The 20,550-nt window shown below is 36.7% G+C and overlaps 1 long non-coding RNA gene across 1 annotated transcript; it reads left to right on the forward strand.

Moving 5' to 3' along the window:
- Positions 1–60: 60 nt before the first annotated feature.
- On the forward strand, positions 61–19,375 carry LOC118764083. Its single transcript, XR_004999871.1, has 3 exons — positions 61–74; positions 19,237–19,247; positions 19,320–19,375. It is a non-coding gene; the product is annotated as an uncharacterized LOC118764083 (long non-coding RNA).
- The last annotated feature ends 1,175 nt before the right edge of the window (positions 19,376–20,550 follow it).

Raw genomic sequence — 20,550 nt, forward strand, 5'->3', positions numbered from 1 at the left:
ACTGTATTGCTGTGGTGAAAGATAGGTACGTAAATGTGTTATGGTGCCAATATGTGGGTAGTTCTGAGGTGTTTGTGGTGGCTAGTAGTTGATGAATAAACAGTTTTGGTATCTTGAAGTGGGTGAATAAGAATGTTTCGGTGGCTACTGCTGGATAAATAAATAGGTGCAGGAGTGGCTGTGTGGTAAGTAGCTTGCTTACCAACCACATGGTTCCAGGTTCAGTCCCACTGCATGGCACCTCGGGCAAGTGTTGTCTACTATAACCGCGGACCGACCAAAGCCTTGTGAGTGGATTTGGCACAGAGAAACTGAAAGAAGCCCATTGTATGTATGTGTATATATATATATATATGTGTGTGTATGTTTGTGTGTTTGTGTTTGTCCCCCCAACATCGCTTGACAACCGATGCTGGTGTGTTTACGTCCCCATAACTTAGCAGTTTGGCAAAAGTGACCGATATAATAAGTACTAGGCTTACAAAGAATAAGTCCTGGGGTCGATATGCTCGACTAAAGGCGGTGCTCCAGCATGGCCACACTCAAATGACTGAAACAAGTAAAAGAGTAAAAGAGAGAGAGAGAGAGATTAGTAACTTAAGGTGGACTGGTAAATATACTATTTGTGTTGGATGGTTAAATGTATTGAGGTGGTTTTCGATGGGTAGGCTAATATGTTGTGGTAACTATTGATGGGTTAGTAAATGGGCAATGGTGCCTCAAGATGGGTAGGGAAATACAAAATGCATTGTGCAGGATGGAATTGGATAGGTAAATGTATTGGGTTGCTGGTTGCAGGTAGGTAAATATAATGTAATGACTATAAATGAATAGTTTAAACATGTGGTTTGAAGTTGATAGTTTAAGTGTGTTGTGTTGGTCAGATGTGGGTAGATAAATGTTTTGGTATACTTTGAGGTAGGTAAGTAAATGTATTGTAGGGAATGAAGAAGAGCCTTTAAATGTATTGGGGGGGGGGGTTGGAATTAGTAATTTACTCTGATGCATTGGCTTGAGTTGAGATGGTTTAAGCGCTTAGTAGCAGATCAAATTTGGTAGTTAACAATGTTTTGGTCACTGGTAACAACAATGTAGATAGATGTATTGCAATGGCTGGTGGCAGGCTGTATAAATGTATTGATAGATTCAACTGATTTGTTGAAACCTTGCCATAATTATAAAAACGTTTGTGCCTTGAGGCAATGTCATAAAGTTTGTAATGGTACTACCATTTTCTGAAAGTGATATCAATATTTATATAGTTTAATAATGGGAATTCGTGACTCACCAAATCAATGGGTTTCAAACTATTTCAAGCTACCAACTGTAATTCTTCTGTTCTCTCTTTCTGCTCTCTCTCTCTCTCTCTCTCTCTCTCTCTCTCTTTTTTTTTCTCTCTCTCTCCCAATCATGAAGGAGCATGGCCTAGTGGTTTGGGTGTTTGGCTCATGTTCATATGGTCATGGGTTCTTGGTCCAGGTAGTGTGTTGTGTCATTGAGAAAGGCACTTCGTTTCACATTACTCCAGTCTACTCAGCTGTAAATGGGTACCAATTAGTGGTTGATGCAGCTTTCCCTTGGATGTGTAGCTAGTTTGAGGGTGGTTGAGGTGAGAGGGTATCTAAGTCTTCTTGTGGCTACATGAGCACCTAAAGCAATTAGTAAAAGCATATTACATTTCCCAATCACTCTTGCTTGTATGTGATGGTTAGCTATACTGTCTTCTTTCTCTTTCTCTGTCTATCTATCTATCTAGTTTTGTCCAGTAAATGTTTCAAAAAAAGATGGGTGAATGTAGCAAGGATGACACATATGAATGACGAAGCCACCTTGAGCATGATCAATGAACCCGGAAAAATTAAAAACAGAGAGTTACTTACTTGCAAATAAATGTGTTAACATGTGACATTATTGACCGAGGTTACCGTGGTCTTTTCTGTAGGCTTTTCTTTCGATGGATAAACCTTATCTGCTTCCTCCTTTACACTTTACGTCATGACATTACTGTGATACACGATCCCTGTTGATCGTTTTTTTTTCTCTCTTTTTACGATCCCTTTTGATCGAAAACCTACCCCCATTTTATTTTTATTTTCATTTTTTTTTCTCCCCAAAAAGAAAAGCACTGCTTTGTAATTTGTCCCCTCTGTGTTCAGCCCTGTGTGGCTAATAAAGAAACATATCTATCTATCTAACTATCTATCTATCTCTATCTATCTGTGTGTGCCTCTTTCTCTCTCATGCTCTCTCTCTCTCTCTCATGCTCTCTCTGTCACTTTCTCTCTCTCATGCTCTCTCCCTCTCTGTCTGTCTATTTATATCTATGTGGAAGCATGTGCCTTAGTGGTTAGGGTGTTGGACTCATGATCGTAAGATTGCGGTTTCAATTCCTGGACTGGGCAACACATCGAGTCCTTGAGCAAAGCACTTTATTTCATGTTGCTCCAGTCCACTCAGCTGGCAAAAGTGAGTAACCCTGTGATGCACTAACGTCCTATCCAGGTGGAGAATTTATATGCCATTAAACCAGGAAACTGGCCTTTATCAATCGGCATGACATGAGAGAGTAACTTGACCATTTTTTTTATCTATGTCCATCTATCAAACTTTCTGTCTATTTGTCTCAGCTTAAAAAAAAAAAACTGTTTATAAAATCCTGGGCAAGAATAGCTTAGATCACCATTCCATGCACCAAAAAAACAATAAGACAGCTTCTATGTGGTAATTCGATTTGCTAGAAATGACAGACAATCTCCCTGAAATTGCACTATACTATCTTAGAAAAGAAAAGACACATCGGATAATGAAGTCCACTGTCTGAATATGATAGATGGGATGGTTATGTCAAGAATGTCTTTAATTATATGACTGCTGCTGTTGTAGCTTCAGGTGACTCCTAATACAACAGAGTTTTATAAGTCATCATAAAATTCTGACTAGTGCTAGATTTATTATTCATAATTGAAATTTGACTAATCAATTTATAATTCATGATTAAAATTTGACTGAGCACCAATTAAAATTTAAACATTAATTTATGATTGATAATTAGAGGTGTAGGTAAGGTAGTGAGCTAGCAGAATCATTAATGTGCTGGGCAAAATGCTTAGTGACATTCTATCTGTCTTCATTTTCTGAGTTCAAATTATGTTGAGGTTGACTTTACTCTCTCTCTTTTACTTGTTTCAGTCATTTGACTGTAGCCATGCTGGAGCACCACCTTTAGTTGAGCAAATTGACACCAGGACTTATTCTTTGGAGACCTAGTACTTATTCTATCGGTCTCTTTTGCCGAACCACTAAGTTACGGGGACATAAACACACCAGCATCGGTTGTCAAGTGATGTTGGGGGAACAAGACACACAAACATATATACACACACACACACATATATACATATATACGATGGGCTTCTCTTAGTTTCTGTCTACCAAATCCACTCACAAGGCTTTGGTCGACCCGAGGCTATAGTGGAAGACACTTGCCTAAGGTGCCATGCAGTGGGACTGAGCCCAGAACCATGTGGTTAGTAAGCAAGCTACTAATCACACAGCCACTCCTATGCCTTGTCACAAATTTTAACTTAATAATATTTTAAATTAATAATATAAATAATATATAAACTATGGTGAAAAAAATATGAGAAAGATATAATATATAATTTTTTTTTTGTGCAGGGTTTCCTTGAGACATGTAATTTATTTTAAGGGTTACGCCAGGGTAAAAAGGTTGAGAAACACTGGGTTAAGGTGTTGCACTTATGATTGTCAGGTTCAATTCCTGGACTGGGTGGTGCATTATGTTCTTGATGGGTGCTCCAGTTGATCTGATTTATGGAACAACCTGCTTGTGAAATTAACATACAAGTGGCTGAACACTCCACAGATACACATACATTTTATGTAGTTCTTAGGGAGAAGCAGTGTGACACAGAATACGACAAGTGTGGCCCTTTGAAATACAGGTACTACTAATTTTTGCTAACAGAGTGGAATGAAAATCTAAAGCACCAATTATATCACATAATTAAACTTTAACTAGTCACTAGTTTCTAATTCATAATTAACATTTGACCAATCATCAATTTATAATCTCCAATTAAAATTTACTAAGCTCTAATTTATAATTCCAAATTTATAAATGCACAGATATGACTATGTGGTTGAGAAGTTTTAGTTCCCAACCACATGGATTGGAGTTCAATCCCACAGCATGGCACCTTGGGCAAGTGTCTTCAAAATTTAATTTGTTTCACTTGTGCTATACCACAGCACATCAACAAATAGACATTATCCTATTTGCATACATGTCTTTAACAGGTGATTTATTTCATTTCAAGGTGTGTTGAATATATAACACTGAAAGGTGTTGAGCAGACAGAAACATTAGCATGCCGAAGGCAGTGAGCTGGCAGAAATGTTAGCACGCTGGGCGAAATGCTTGGCGGTATTTCATCTGCCGCTATGTTCTGAGTTCAAATTCTGCCGAGGTCGACTTTCCCTTTCATCCTTTCGGGGTCGATTAAATAAGTACCAGTTACGCACTGGGGTCGATATAATCGTCTTAATCTGTTTGTCTGTCCTTGTTTGTCCCCTCTGTGTGTAGCCCTTTGTGGGCAGTAAAGAAATAAGAAACATTAGCATGCCTGGCGAAATGCTTAGTGATATTTCATCTGTCTTTACATTCTGAGTTCAAATTTCGTCAAGATTTGACTTTGCCTTTCATCCTTTCAGGGTCGATAAACCAAGTACCAGTCAATTACTAGGGTTGATCTAATTGACTAGCCCCTCTCCCAAAATTTTGGGCCTTGTGCTTAGGGTAGAAAAGAAAGGTGGCAAGCAGGCATAAATGTTAGCACACCAGGTGAAATGCTTAGCAGTATTTCATCTATCTTTACGTTCTAAGTTCAAATTCTACTGAGGTCAACTTTGCTTTTCATCCTTTTAGGATCAATAAATTAAGTACCAGTTGCATATTGGAGTCGATCTAATTGACTGGAGCCCTCCCTCAAAATTTTGGTTCTTGTGCTTAGAGTAAAACAGAATAAATAACACTGAAGAAATAAAGCAGTAGCAAAGTATATATATTCCTTGTTCTTGTTCACCTTCAGGGCAGTTTGTCTTTGTTAGTCTGAGACATTTGGTGTTCTTCAGCACTCAGCGTCATTTAGAAATTTTTTCCCAGGAAGTTACCCTGCAGCAAGTTGATTTATAAACAAAACACCTATACTATGTTTGTATGACTGATAATGTTTGCATTATCAAGAAGTGCTTTTAATTCAACTTTAATATGTGTATGTGTGTTTGGTGTGTGTGCATGTATGTGTGTGTATGTGCATGTAAATGCATGTATGTGTGTGCATGTGTATGCATGCATGTGCGTGTGTGTGTACATGCATGCATGTGTGTGTGTGCACATGCACATGTGTGCTTGTGCGTGTGTGTGCATACACGTTCATGTGTACGAGTGTGTGTGTGTCTTCTTGTCCTACAACATGTGATAGTTGTAAATAAGTGTCCTTGTCATGCATGCAGTGTCCTTAGCATTCAATCGTTTGTGAAAACATGTCTGGCCATGGAGAAATATAACTCCTGCTTGGAAATAGGAGAGGGTTGATGGCAGGAAAGGTAACCTCCTGGAGAAAATATGACCCATGCAAGTATCAAAAACTTGACATTAAAACAATGATAATAATGATGATAATGATAAATTAAAATTCAACCAAGCACTAAAGCCACTAATAATTAAATTCATAATCAAAACTTCATTAAACATGAATTTTACAATTCATAATTAAAATTTAACTAGTTACAAATTTTAATTTCCTATTTAAAATTTATCTTGCAATAGATTTACGATTCATAAGTGGAATTTGACTGAATATAAATTTATTATTCATAAACCAAATCTTAAATGACCAAATGCAAAAACCAGCACATTACTGCAAAAGTTCCTGCAATTGTCCTTTATTCAACCTCCTGCATTCTGTCACCCATGGAAACAATCTTAAGGTACTTGCACTTCTCCATCTGCTTCAGTGGAACTTCATTCACGTGTAGGTGCTATGCAGGGCTCCTTGAGAGTACGAGAGTCTTAGTATTTGTGGCACTGATTTTCATTCTGTTGAGCAGCATTTGGTGGCATACCTCTACATACATCTGGCCATAGGGAAATTACCTTGCTTGGAAACTATGCTTGAGAGTTGGTGAAAGGAAGGACATCTGGCCAAAGAAAATCTGTCTAAGTAATCTCTGTTTGACCAGTACAAGCATGGAATTATAAAAACATTGAAACAATGATGGTGATGATAATGGTGTGTATGTAGGATGAGATTACCCTGTGAAACCTTCCTGTCTGTTAAAGACGAAAGGGTGCAATTTTTAAAAAAAGCTTTCACTTCTCTTTCTAGCAAGTCAATCTCCTGTTTGTTTTCTGTTGTCAAGAATGGAATTGAGATTCTTTTATTCTTTTACTTGTTTCAGTCATTTGACTGCAACCATACTGGAGCACTGCTTTTAGATGAACAATTCGACCCCAGGACTTATTCTTTGTAAGCTTAGTAGTTATTCTATCGGTGTCTTTTGCCAAACCACTAAGCTACAGGGACGTAAACACACCAGCATCAGTTGTCAAGTGATGGTGTTACACAAACACACACACACACGTATGACAGGCTTCTTTCACCTTCCTTCTACCAAATCCACTCACAAGTCTTTGGTCGGCCCGAGGCTTGCCCAAGGTGCCATACAGTGGGACTGGACCCAGACCATGTGGTTGGGAAGCAAGCTTCTTACTACACAGCCAAGCCTGTGCCTATGTCAGTAACATTGGATTAAACTCCTCCTCTCCTCTACCTCTTTGCTATCCGAGAAGATTTTGATGTAAAACAACATTAAATGATACATTTGTTACTGTCACAGTTCAATGCTTCGTATTATAAAGAGTACTTGGCTGTAAATTCCTAATTTTTGGTTAGGTTTGAATTTATGCAGCCATGATGATGATGACGATCATCATCATCATTATCAAAATCATAACTCTCATCGCCATCATAGACATCACCTTTATGCTTCTTCGTATCCTTCTCAAAACAGAAGTATTCTCATCATCATCATCATCATCATCATCATCATCATCACCATTGTTATTATTGTCTTAATCATCATCATCATCATCATCATTTTCAACTTCAACAATATCACTTTCATCACTTTCATAGAGATCATCTTTGTCCTTGTTGGCATTCTCCTCAACTGAAGTATTCCCATCATCATTATCATCGTCATCATCATCATCCTCCTCCTCATCATCATCATCCTCATTGTTCTTATTGTCTTCATCATGGTTATGAACATCAGCAACATCATTCTTATCATCATGACAGAGATGACCTTTACTCTTCTCTGCATCCTCTTCAACAGAAATATCCTCTTTATCATCATTATAATTGTCATTGCTATGACAGAACCATCATCATCATTCTCAATATTATCATCACCATACTATATTAACATGGTTATTGTAATTACTATCATTATAACTGGAATCATCATTGTTGTGTTGTTGTGTTGTTACTGTTGTTGTTGTTGTTGATGTTGTTGTTGCTTGATGCCAGGTTGGTTGTTTAATTACATCTTTTATCTTTTACCTGTTTCAATCATTAGAATGTGGCCATGCTGGAGCACCGTGCTGAAGGGATTTTGTGGAACGATTCAATTCCAGCACTTATTTGTTTTAACGTCTGTTTCTTTTGCCAAACTGCTAAGCTACAGGGAGATAAACAAACCAACACTGGTTGTCTAGGGGCAGGGAAAGAAACACAAAGACACACACACACACATTTATACATGGACTTCTTTTAGTTACTTATTTCTTTATTGCCCACAAGGGGCTAAACATAGAAGGGACAAACAAGGACAGACAAAGGGGTTAAGTCAATTACATCGACCCCAGTGCATAACTGGTACTTGATTTATTGACCCCAAAAGGATGAAAGACAAAGACAACCTCCACGGAATTTGAACTCAGAACGTAACGGCAGATGAAATACTGCTAAGCATTTCATCCGGTGTGCTAATGTTTCTGTCAGTTCGCCGCCTTACTTCGGACTTCTTTTAGTTTCTATCTACCAAATTCACTCACAAGGCATTGATCGGCCCAGGTCTATAGAAGAAGACCTTTGCTTGAGGTGCCATGCTGTAGAACTAAACCTGGAAGCATGTGGTCGCAATGTGAGTTTCTTAACTACACAGCCACACCAGCAGCTACTATAACTACAATTATTTGTTTAATACCATTTTTATGCATCCTGTGAATCATAGTCATGGCTGGTACCATGTAACGGGTACCTGTGAATCATCATGATCATTTCTGGTGCCATATAAATGGTACCTGTGAATTGTATTCGTGGTCATTGCCAGTGTCATGTAAATAGCACGCATGAATCATAGTTGTGGGTGTTGCTGTGGTTTTGGGTAAATGCCACCCATGCTGGCGGCATGTAAAAGCACTCATTACACTCCTGGAGCGGTTTGTGTTAAGAAGAGCTTCCGGTTGTAGAAACCATACCAAATCAGACTGGAACCTGATATAGATCTCTGGTTCATCAGCCTCAGTCAAACTGTCTAACTCATGCCCACATGGAGTGTGTTGATGATGATGATGGTACATATATGTATCCATGCATGTTTACAGAAATGTACACACACACATGCACGCACACATATCATGGAAACCTTCTTTTCAGGTGCTAAATAACATCTCTCCTTCCCATGTTCCCTTCCATATCCCTTTCCCAGTTTTCAGAATTGGCACTATAAATGTAGGTCTAATGAGATATGGCCATGTGATGCATATGGATGAGGACAGCTGTGTAAAAAAATTTCTGATCTCTAACTGTGGAAGGAACCTGTAGTAGAGGCAGACCCAGGAAGACATGGGATGAGGTGGTGAAGCATGAACTTTGAACTTTGAACCTCACAGAGGCAATGACTGGTGACCAAGACATTGGGTGATGTACTGTACTTGAGAGGACCTGTCAAGCCTAGTACACATGTGCTAGTAGCACGTAAAGAACATCTTTTGAATGTTTTGCCTGGTGGAGGCAAAGTGGCTGAGTTCCTTTTGACTTTTGGTCCTCATGGAAGCAAAGTGGCTGAGTCCCTTTTGAGTGTTGGGCTTCATGGGAGCAATGACCAAGATCTTTAACATTATGTCATTCTTTAGAAGACCCATCAAGCTGAGCCAAATTGCAGTCATGGCAGATACTGGTGTCACACAAATGGCACCCATGCCGGTGGCACGTAAAAGCACCCATTACACTCTCAGAGTGGTTGGCATTAGGAAGGGCATCCAGCCATAGAAAACCATACCAAATCAGACTGGAGTCTGGTGCAGCCTTCCAGTATGCTAGCCCAGTTAAACCATCCAATCCATGCCAGTATGAACAACGGATATTAAATGATGATGATGCATATATATATATATATACATATAAAAGCATATAAGCATTTTTAGATTATCTGACAACAGCAAACTTCCCTCATTAATGCATTAATTCTTTGCTATAACAATGGATTAATTAACTGTCTCTTTTGCATCATTCTGCCTAACCAATGTGTGGCATGCTTCACTTTGATAAGCTTCAATCCTTCATGGATCCCCTGGAATGTAAACAGAAAAAAAAACATATATATAATAATATATATATATATGTAAAAAGCACTGGTGCTGGTGCCATGTAAATAGCACTCAATACACTCTGTAAAGTGGTTGGTGTTAGGAAGTGCATCCATCTGTAGAAATCAAACCAAAACTGACTATGGGAGCTGATGCAGCTCCTAGCTTTGCCAGTTCTTGTCAAGCCATCCAACCCATGCCAGCATTGAAAACAGACTTTAGGTGATGATGATATATTAATATTTGCTTTTATATTATAATCAAAATTGTCTTATATTAAACTGAAGGATTACTCAATACATTTGGTAGAGTACAACTGTATTATTCTTTGACAAGAATAGTATTGACAGTGACTTCGAAGTTTCAACCAGACTTATTAATTTCAGTTCATCTTGGTTTTATATAGTCTTTCTTAAGTTAAAAAATTTCTAGGGTAACCAAACCAAAGTTCTCTTTAATAGAAATTATGCTGTATGTTAGTTTGTGGTGGTGGATGGCATCTAGAACTTTTATTGATTTCATTTGGGCAAGTGGTAATTGTTAGAATTTATTCATGCATGTAGAGTTTTGTAATTGTGTGTGTATTTTTAGGTGCGTCATCTTCAGGTCATAGGTGATCACAAAAGAATGAAGTTAGGTTGTTGGACAGCAGATCTGTAACTTGGTTCTGTTGTTGTTAGTTTTATTTAGATATTAATGAGATACTCACCTTTTGTTTTGAGAATGTGAATGTTCAATCTTAAAGTTCAGTTCAGTGTCTTGAACTTTGTATCTAAGTGGGTAATTTGGTATGTCAGTTTTATTTATATATATGTGTGTGTGTGTATGTATGTGTGTATGTATGTATGTATCTATATATCTATCTATAAATATGTATATGTATGTATATATATATGTGTGTGTGTATATGCATGTGTGTGTGTATATATATATATAGTTATATATATATATGCATACATTTATAAATACATATACATATCTATGTATGTATTATATATATATATATATACATACACACACACACACACACATATTTAAAACCACATACATATATGTGTGTGCAAGGATGTATGTGTATACATACACATACATACAGAAAACAGCAAAGTAACTGACATCACTCTTTGAAGTGCTAAGGGGCGATGCAAAACATGTAGTTGATTTCATTCAACTGCATGTTTCAAAGTTGACTGAGATATTCCTCCATTAATAACCCAAGGGCATCATTCCCATTTATATCAATTACACTATTAGTAATGTTTGGTGAACAGTTTATAAAAGAATGCATCCAGATTTTCAAGAAACTGACACATACGTGAAGGAAGTATATTTGACCAATGCCTCTACCCATGAAGACCATTCACTGGATTCATCTATGTCTCCATCTCTAACTCACCTTTCACACTGACCTTTCACACTCTCATAAACCTAACAATCCAGCCCTCTTTGTTTCTTTGTCACTGTTATCTCTTAAATCTATCTCCATGTACCTTGGTTGTATATTCTAAAGCAGTGTTTCTTAAACTTTTCACCTTTGCATAACCCTTAAAATAAATTACATGTCTCAAGGAATCTCTGCACAAAAAAAAATTATATACCATATCTTTCTCATATTTTTTCACTGTAGTTCATGTGGTAAATATCATATATATATATATGTGTGTGTGTGTGTGTGTGTATGTATATATATATATATATATATATATATATGTATATATGTGTGTTGTGTGTGTGTATATATATATATAAATATGTGTGTGTATATGTGTATATATATGTGTGTGTGTGTATATATATAATATATATCATCATTGTTTAACCCGCTTTCAATGCTAGCATGGGTTGGATGATTTTGACTGAGGGCTGGCGAACCAGATGGCTGCACCAGGCTCCAATCTTGATTTGGCAGAGCTTCTACAGCTGGATGCCCTTCCTAACGCCAACCACTCCGAGAGTGTAGTGGGTGCTTTTACGTGCCACCGGCACGTATATATATGCATATATATATATATATATATATATACATATATATGTATGTATATATATATATATATATATATATATAATATATATATATATATATATATATATACGGTTGTTACATTTTTTTTTGATAACATTAGATAGGATGATGTCTATATTACTCTATTACAATAATCAATAATATGTTATGCATGTTTAGTAATATTACGATCCTGAAATTGTCACTAGCTTATCTCACTCTTACTTGTGGAACCCATACAGAATCCTAAGGTTTCGGAGGAACCATGTGGTTGGGAAGCAAGCTTCATACTGCACAGCCAAACCTACATCTATTCAATAACTATAAACCAAAAAAATATGCATTTGTGTTTGGTTTGCAAGATTCTTGATATGAATTTATGTGTTGAAAGAAATACTACTGAACCTTGGGAGGGGCATCATGCCAGTAATTGTAAACACACACACTGGTTCAGTCCTTTATTTTTATTGTTCGGTATTGTTCATGTTGTAATTCCTTTTTTGTTTTACCAAGGTTCAATCAAAAGGTATGTAACAGACTGAAACACTAAGAGTGAATACGATTGGCTAAAACATTTGAAGGTAGCACTCCAGCATGGCCAAGAAATCATAATAAGAGTATATAAAGGTGTTTTTAGTTATGTATTCTCTGTTAGTATTTTTGCTTCATGTACCCTCTCTTCAGCTACCCTTACATTTTGCAACGACAACAATAAACAGGACGGCAACAATAAACATGACTATAACACACACACACACAAACATACACACACACATGCACACACACACACAAAAGTTGTTTAGAATTAAGATCTTCTCAAAAGGTCAGCTGTGATGCATGTTTGACCTTTGATTTAAGCAGCGTAACCATTCCATGTTTTAAATAAATGTGTGTATGTATTTGATTTCAGAATAAATGCTTATATATAAGTGCATGTCTGTGAGTGTGTGTATGTATACATATATATATGCATGTGTGTGTGTGTGTGTGTGCATGTGCATGCACATGTATATGAGTGTATGCCTCTATTTTCAATGTTGTGCTACCAACCTCTCTTGAAAATCTTTATTATTGACAATTGTAAAAATATATCAATATTTTTATTGAGCACCAATATTTTAAAATTATGAATAATTTAAAAACCAGACTTTGTTTTATTTACTGTATCTGTTTTTAGTGAAAATGGGTGAAATGTAAATAGAAAAGATGATGGGAGGAACTTTACACTGAGGGCCTAATGTAAATTATTGATGCACAAAATATGCAGCAGCAGTAGCATCAGCAGCAGCACCAGCAGCTAAGTCAAAGAAGAATGATGTTTGACCAAGAGGAAAGATTTCTGGCTGGGAAAAACGACTTTCGACCAGGAAGATTGATTTTTGATATTTTTGATGATGAAGAATAATTTTTGAAAAAGGAGGAAGGATTTTTGAAATGGGAAGAATGACTTTCGGGAGGTAAAAATACTTTTTGAAAAGAGAAAGATTTTGATGGAAAGAATGAATTTTGTAAAGGGTTTTTGACAAGGAAGAGTGATTTTTGAGACAAGAAAAAGGAAAATTGAATTTAACTGAAGGAAAAATTATTTTTAATTGGGAAAAATGACTTTTGGCATGGAAGTCTGATTTTTAATCAGGAAAAATAATTTTTAGTTGAGGGAAATGATTTTTGAAAAGGGAGAATGATTTTCATATGTAGCTGGAGCTCAGTAGTTGTTAGCAGTTACAGTTCCCATGATACGAATTCTTTCAAATGCTTGGAAGGCTCTTTTGGAGTAGTTGATAGCTTCTGTTACCTAGGTGACCTTATCAGCAGTGGAAATGGGTTCTGAAAATGTATAATAACCAGAGTAAGGATGGTGTGGATGAAGTTTAGATGGCCATTACTTCATGCTGACAACAAAGAATTCTCCTCTTTTGATATGAAAGGCAGATCATATGATCATATGATGCTATGTACAAAGTGTAATATTGCACGGTAGCAAAACATCAGTATTGAATGTGAAGGATATGCAAAGGCTGGAATAAAATGAGGTGGACATGCTTCACTGGATATGTAATATGTGATGGGTTATAACAACAGAGGCAAATGAGTTGGGAGAAAAACTGAGGGGGGCTTAGACATTGTGCTAGAGATAAGTCTGCATTGGTATCAATACATGATATATATATATATTAATATGTGATATATATCTATATATATATATATATATATATATATATATATATATATATATATATATTATGTGATGTATATCAATATCTATCTATCTATCTATATATATATATATATATATATATGTGTGTGTGTGTGTATGTATGCATGTATGTATCTCTTTCTCTCTCTCTCTCTCTCTCTATATATATATATATATATATATATATGTATGGAGAATGACTTTTAGGTAGAGTTGTGACAAGTAACACAAGTGAAAGGCCATCTGTTGGACAGGAAAACTAAGGAAGATATGAAAAGTGGTGAAGCTTGACCTCAAGAAGCTGAAATTCATTGATGACAGGACAAATGACTACAACAAGTGGCAAGACCCTATACTACAGAAAAGTGCTTCCCAAACACTGGAAGAATAAATTTTAACCATCTTCTCATTATATTTGAAACAGTGTGCTAATACATTTAAATATCAGACAGCTCTTGCATGATATTTGTGGTCCACATTCATTCCTGGACTTCAAAACAGTTGTTTGATATGTTTATGCAACATAAAAGCATGTAGTTCACTAGAGAAAATGCCACTTAGGAGAAGATGCACATCGGAACAATTCCTTGGAAGAAGCTGCAATTGCATGTTTACCAAGCAAGATGAATATTATATTTGCTTTCATTTTCTGTGCCAGTTTACCATTCAGTCTTCAGTAATTTTGACATAATCACTAGGACAGTTTGGTAGAAAACATCTTGTATGAAGTTAAACAAGTCAAAGAAAAAAAAAAAAATTAAAAGCACACAGAGTTTAACACTGCTATGTCCAACCAAGCTCTAATCTTCATTGAAAATACTGTAGAGTCCATGGCTGGCAAATATCCTGAACATTGTGAAATGCAACTTCAGTACTCCCTGAAGCTGCAATTCTAAGTCAAAATATTCTTCTCACAATTAGCATTTGACAACTAGAACTTGCTGTACACTAAACTGAATCACTTTTGGTTCCAGGAAAAGAAAAATAGGTTTTTCAAGGATCAAGCAATCAGTGACATCTAACTCAGAAAGGATAATTTTTTCTTGGTGCTTCTGGGAGCAGAGGAAAAACATTTTTGATTGGCCTAATTTTGGCAAAATGTTTGTTCACTTAAGTAGATTGCAGGTGACATGATTGATATGTTGATGTATTTGTTTTACTAGATTTTTCATGGGAAACCGTGAGTTAAAACAAAAAAATTGCTATATTTGGGGATGGGCATTTTCTTGTTTTCTTTGCCAATAAACACACGCACTATTTATTTATTTGATCTTCACTTTAGCTTTATTATCAGAGTTCTAGTTTTTCTCTTAAGCTGTGATTCAAACTTGCACACAATGAGTCCTGTGTGTAATACTGGCGAGGGGTTGGAAGCAAGTTAAGCTGAATGTATGAGATGTATGTATGATGTAGCTGAAACTGGCATTTGGGGCTTTCAATTGCATTTTACAAGATCTCATATATAATGTTGATGTCAAGGACAGAAAATGTATCTTGTCACAAACATGAGAATTATACTTCACAGAGATATCTCAGCAGCCCAAGTTGCAAAAATTTTACTTCAGTTGTGGTAATGGTCCATTACCAGTTGACACAGAGAGTGGCTATGTTAGAATATTAAGAGGAATTACAGAACAGTCATCTTGAAATGCCATCGAAAGCTTTTTCCTAGGTTCTCTGAAAAAATAGAGAAAACATGAATGGCTTTATGACAGTGCCAAGATTCCAAAAATGACATTATGCGAAATATTAATTACCATTATTTGAACAGGTACCTGCCTACCCAATCCAGTGAGTACAAGTCACTTCAAATTTGTAGGCATCGCCAACAAAATTTTTCAATTCTCTACAGCTCCTGGTGTCTCTCTTCATCATGTGCAACAGATCGAAACCATCATTTTGAGTGATGGTGCCAAAGGAGATGTTTCCATTTCACATATTCTCCTCATTCCATTTCATATGCCAGTACACTTCAAGTTCCTTCAGTTTCCCAAGATGCTGTCTGATTTGACTACTGACATATGTCAGAAACAGTTCCTTGGGATTGTTGGAGTTGAACTGACAATCCATGTTTTTTTTTCTCAAAGCTGGTTCTATGTCGCAATCTCATGTGCTGAGACAAGCTGACATATTTTCATCAAAGTGTAAAACTACAAAAGAATATTTTTTACCCAAGAGCTGTTGTTGAATAAAACACATTTCTATTAGAAGTGCTTGTGCTATGTTTGTATATCAATTTAGAATTACAATAAAATATATAAAAGTAATCATAAACATTGCATTTTCTTAAGTCATAAAATTAAAATTATTTATAAACAGAAAATCAAAAGCTTTGTATATCATAGAAAGCCAGAAAAAACCAGCTGTAGACTTGTACCTCATTTCAATAAAAGTAAATAAATGCAAATATATCTACATATAATCAACACTGCACAAAAGACTTGCTATAAGTTAAATAATGTGTTTAGCATTAAGAAAGAAAATACAGTTCTACATACTTGCTATCTGGGCAATGTAGTGTACCTCTAGTTAATAAACTCTCTCTCCCTCTCTCTTCCCTTCTTCCTCCTTCTCTCACTTTCTCCCCCCTCTCTCTATATATCTATCTATATATAATCTATCTTCTTCCTTCCTTTCTATCTATCTATCTATCTATCTATCTCTCTCTCTCTCTCTCTCTCTCTCTCTCTATCTCTCTATCTATCTATATATATATACCAAAAAATAAGCAACAAGAATGGATCGGTAATTTAGTACAAAATTACTGATCCATTCTTGTTGCTTTTTTTTGGTTATAATCACCCCACATAATTTTATGGGTAATACCATAAAAAAACTCTGGTGCATCTAAGTTAAGTACCATATTCATTTATTGTTTTGCTGAAATTATATATATATATATACGATGATGGATTCTCTTGTGGACGACAAGTGAGGGTTCAGTAAAAAAAAAGGATTGCTCATGTTCTATGGACACGGATGTGTCTTTTGAGGCCTGCTGGTATCTTTCAAACCTTTTGGCAAATGAAATGGGTTGAAGACTCGGTTTGCTTGAGTGCTTGTGGACATTTACTATGTGTTTTCTTGAGTGGAAGGCAAAGCCTACTTTGCTTCATGTCACAAAACCACAATGACAGGCAAGGTTTCCATTTAGAGGAGCAGCATTTTGCCAGTGAATCTTCATGCTTGCACGGAGTTGGTCTCAATGTTGGAGTTGACTTTGCTCAAATCTTTGAACTGAGAAGAAGCAGGACTAGTGCCAGGTCCCATGTTCTAATGCTTTGCTTTCCCATGAAGAAAAGGGATTGTTGCATCACTTTGGATTGTCTCTTAGTTTGTCTTTGAAGTGGAAGAGTGGCCGTCAAACTGACATTCCTGTTGGGAATTGGCCAAAGAGAAGTTTCTTTAGAGTTCTGATTTCACTCATACATGAGAGATGATCTGACCTTCTTAACACACAGCCATGCTTACGCCTATACACACCAGACACACACACACACACACACACACACACACATTGTAGGCATGGCTGTGTGGTAAGAAACATGCTTTCCAAACACATGGTTCCAGGTTCAATCCCAGTGTGTGGTGCTTATGGCAAGTGTCTTCTACTATGGCCTCAGTCCAACCAAAGCCTTGTGAGTAGATTTGGTAGACAGAAATCGAAAGAAGTCCATTATATATACATATATATATATATATATATGACCGCGTGTGTACCGTTGGCGATTCTTTTTTCCTCTGTCTTCCCTTCTCTGGATCTTTCCTTCTCCTATGTTTCCGCCGAAGAGCTCCGCTCGAAATGTTAAACCCTCCTTCTTTCCTGAGCATCCAATAATACTATATTTGTTCCACGTCCTCGCGTTGTTGTTTTTTTGTGCTTTCTTGTTTGGATTAACTTTATATATATATATATATATATATATCTTGCAGAGATGTACTTGCATAGCAAATGACTTGATCTGAGATCATGTGCTGAAACAAAAACAATTGCAGTGTGGAAGGTGTTTATATATATATATACATATATATATATATATATAATATATATATATATATATATATATATATATTCATATAAATACAGTGTACGTTTAAACACATAAGAGGTATCTGTCATAGGATTCCTTTCGTGCTAGAAGGAACAGCTAAAGTCCAAACTACTATTAGGGATAAAAACTCGAAGGGAATGAAAAATAAAAACATTTACCATCTATCTCCTGGACCATGGTTTCAGAATTTTTTTAACAAATAAAATAATTTGCTAGGCGAAGTCTTCATCAACAGGTACGCCTAGATTAAACATATAAATACGAGGCAATCCAGCATGTGCCTCGTACTTATACATTATAATTTTTCAAATCCACTGCACAAGCGCAGTTTTCTGTCGGCAGTATATTTATATATATATATATATGTATTAAATAAAAGGAGACAACAAAGTCAAGGCAGTGTGAAACTTCTAGGACATTTATAAAGGTAGTCTTAGCAGTAAGACTACCTTTATAAATTTCACACTGCCTTGGCTTTGTTGCCTCATTTTATTTAACATATAAATGCTAACACACGATCTGCATTAGACTCATCACCCATACGATTATTGAACTGGGAGTCTAACTAGGATCCTTCCGTAGCACTTACATAGCCTTACCTGCCATTTTGGATCTTCTTGATACCAAACTCTTGTATATGTGTGTGTGTGTGTGCATATCTCAGTGTCTGTGTTTATATATATATTGTACATACAAATATCTGTACATTTGTCCACATATATAGCCATACCTATTTCTTTACTACCCACAAGGGGCTAAACACAGAGGGGACAAACAAGGACAGACAAACGGTTTAAGCCAATTACATTGACCCCAGTGCGTAACTGGCACTTAATTTATCGATCCCGAAAGGATGAAAGGTAAAGTCGACCTCGGCAGAATTTGAACTCAGAACGTAATGGTAGATGAAATAGTGCAAACCATTTGGGTGGGAGATGATGCCATCCTTCCTGCACATGCATTAAAACTTTTGCACACCATTTCGCTGTATCAGTTCCTGACTGTTATGCCTAGAATACATTTGTGTAGTATGCAGCCTTTGAATTTTTGGTTACACCAAAAGCATCAAGCAGAGATATTGTACCAAATTTTGCTAAAATATTAATCTTTTAGCATTCAGATTTCTTTGTCAAGTGTAATGCCTGCTTATTCACATTTTTGTGAATTAATCATGCCTTATCTCATTAGCTTTAAGATTTCAATGATGTGATAGTTTATTTTTAGAATGACATTGTAGGGTAGGTGTAAGACACCAGATTTGGCCAGTTTGAGCGTTAAACAAGTAAAATATTTTGGGCAGATATAGCTGGATTAAAGGTGAAATGGTTAATAAACTTCTGCCAGGTGTTAATGAACTTCAAGGTGGTGCTTAAAAGTTCTTTGCTTAAGGGTATCGTGAAGGACCTGGTTGGAGGCCCAACCTTCTGAGATCTATAACAGGGCTTGGAAAAACTGAAGGACCACTGCAATAAGTTTGTGAATCTGGGAGGAGAATATCATCATCACCATAATCATCATCATCGTTTAACATCCGTTTTCCATGCTAGCATGGGTTGGATGGTTCGACTGGGGTCTGGGAAGCCAGGGGACTCCACCAGGCTCCAGTCTGATCTGGTAGTGTTTCTACAGCTGGATACTCTTCCTAACGCCAACCACTCCTTGGGTGTACTGGGTGCTTATTACGTGCCACTGGCACAGGGGCCAGTCGAGGCGGCCCTGGCATCGGCCACATTCGGATGGTGCTTTTTACGTGCCACCAGCACGGGTATCACAACTACAATTTCCATTTGATTTTTATTTTGATGTTGAATAAAATCATAATTAACCCATTCTCTTGGTATTTTCTTTTACCCAAAGCCAGAAACTTTCCAGCCACACACTCATATATATTTATGTCACATAAATGTTATGTTATATCATGTTTTCGGGCATGGCTGTGTGGTTAGGGAGCTTGCTTCCTAGCTATATGGTTTCGGGTTCAGTCCCACCGCGTGGCACTTTGGGTAGGTGTCTTCCACTATAGCCCCGAGCCAACCGGAGCTTTGTGATTGAATTTGGTAGGTGGAAGTTACTGCCGTGTGTGTATGTGTGCGTATAGCTGCTCAGTGCCTCTCCAAAAGAGAGTGAGAGAGAGGGAATAATAATAGTCTACAGATGTGATCCAATTGATTTGTTGATCTAAGGTTTTCTCCATTTTCTAATTATTTAAATTTGATTCCTGATAAACTTTTGTGTATCCTGTTGTTACCTGTACTCTACGAGCATAGTATGCCTGCCTACCTATGCCCACAGGTAACACAGGTAAGTGATACGGATAGTTTATCCCTCAGTTGGTTACTATAACTGCTAACTCTGCTTACCTTACACACACACACACACACACACACACATAATCATATACAAATGTGATGTATGAATGATATTTGTGTGCATGTGTGTGTGGTGCATACACATAAGTGTGCACTCGAGAGAACGATATGAGTATCTACTCAACTATATCTGTGACTATTCATACACCCACGCTCTCTCTTTCTCATTCTCTCACACATGCACACTAACATCCACCTTCTCAAACACACACACACACACACACAAGTACATAAAAATATGCATACACGTG

This window comes from Octopus sinensis, linkage group LG7 (assembly GCF_006345805.1).
Source record: "Octopus sinensis linkage group LG7, ASM634580v1, whole genome shotgun sequence".
Classification (NCBI taxonomy): Eukaryota; Metazoa; Mollusca; class Cephalopoda; order Octopoda; family Octopodidae; genus Octopus; species Octopus sinensis.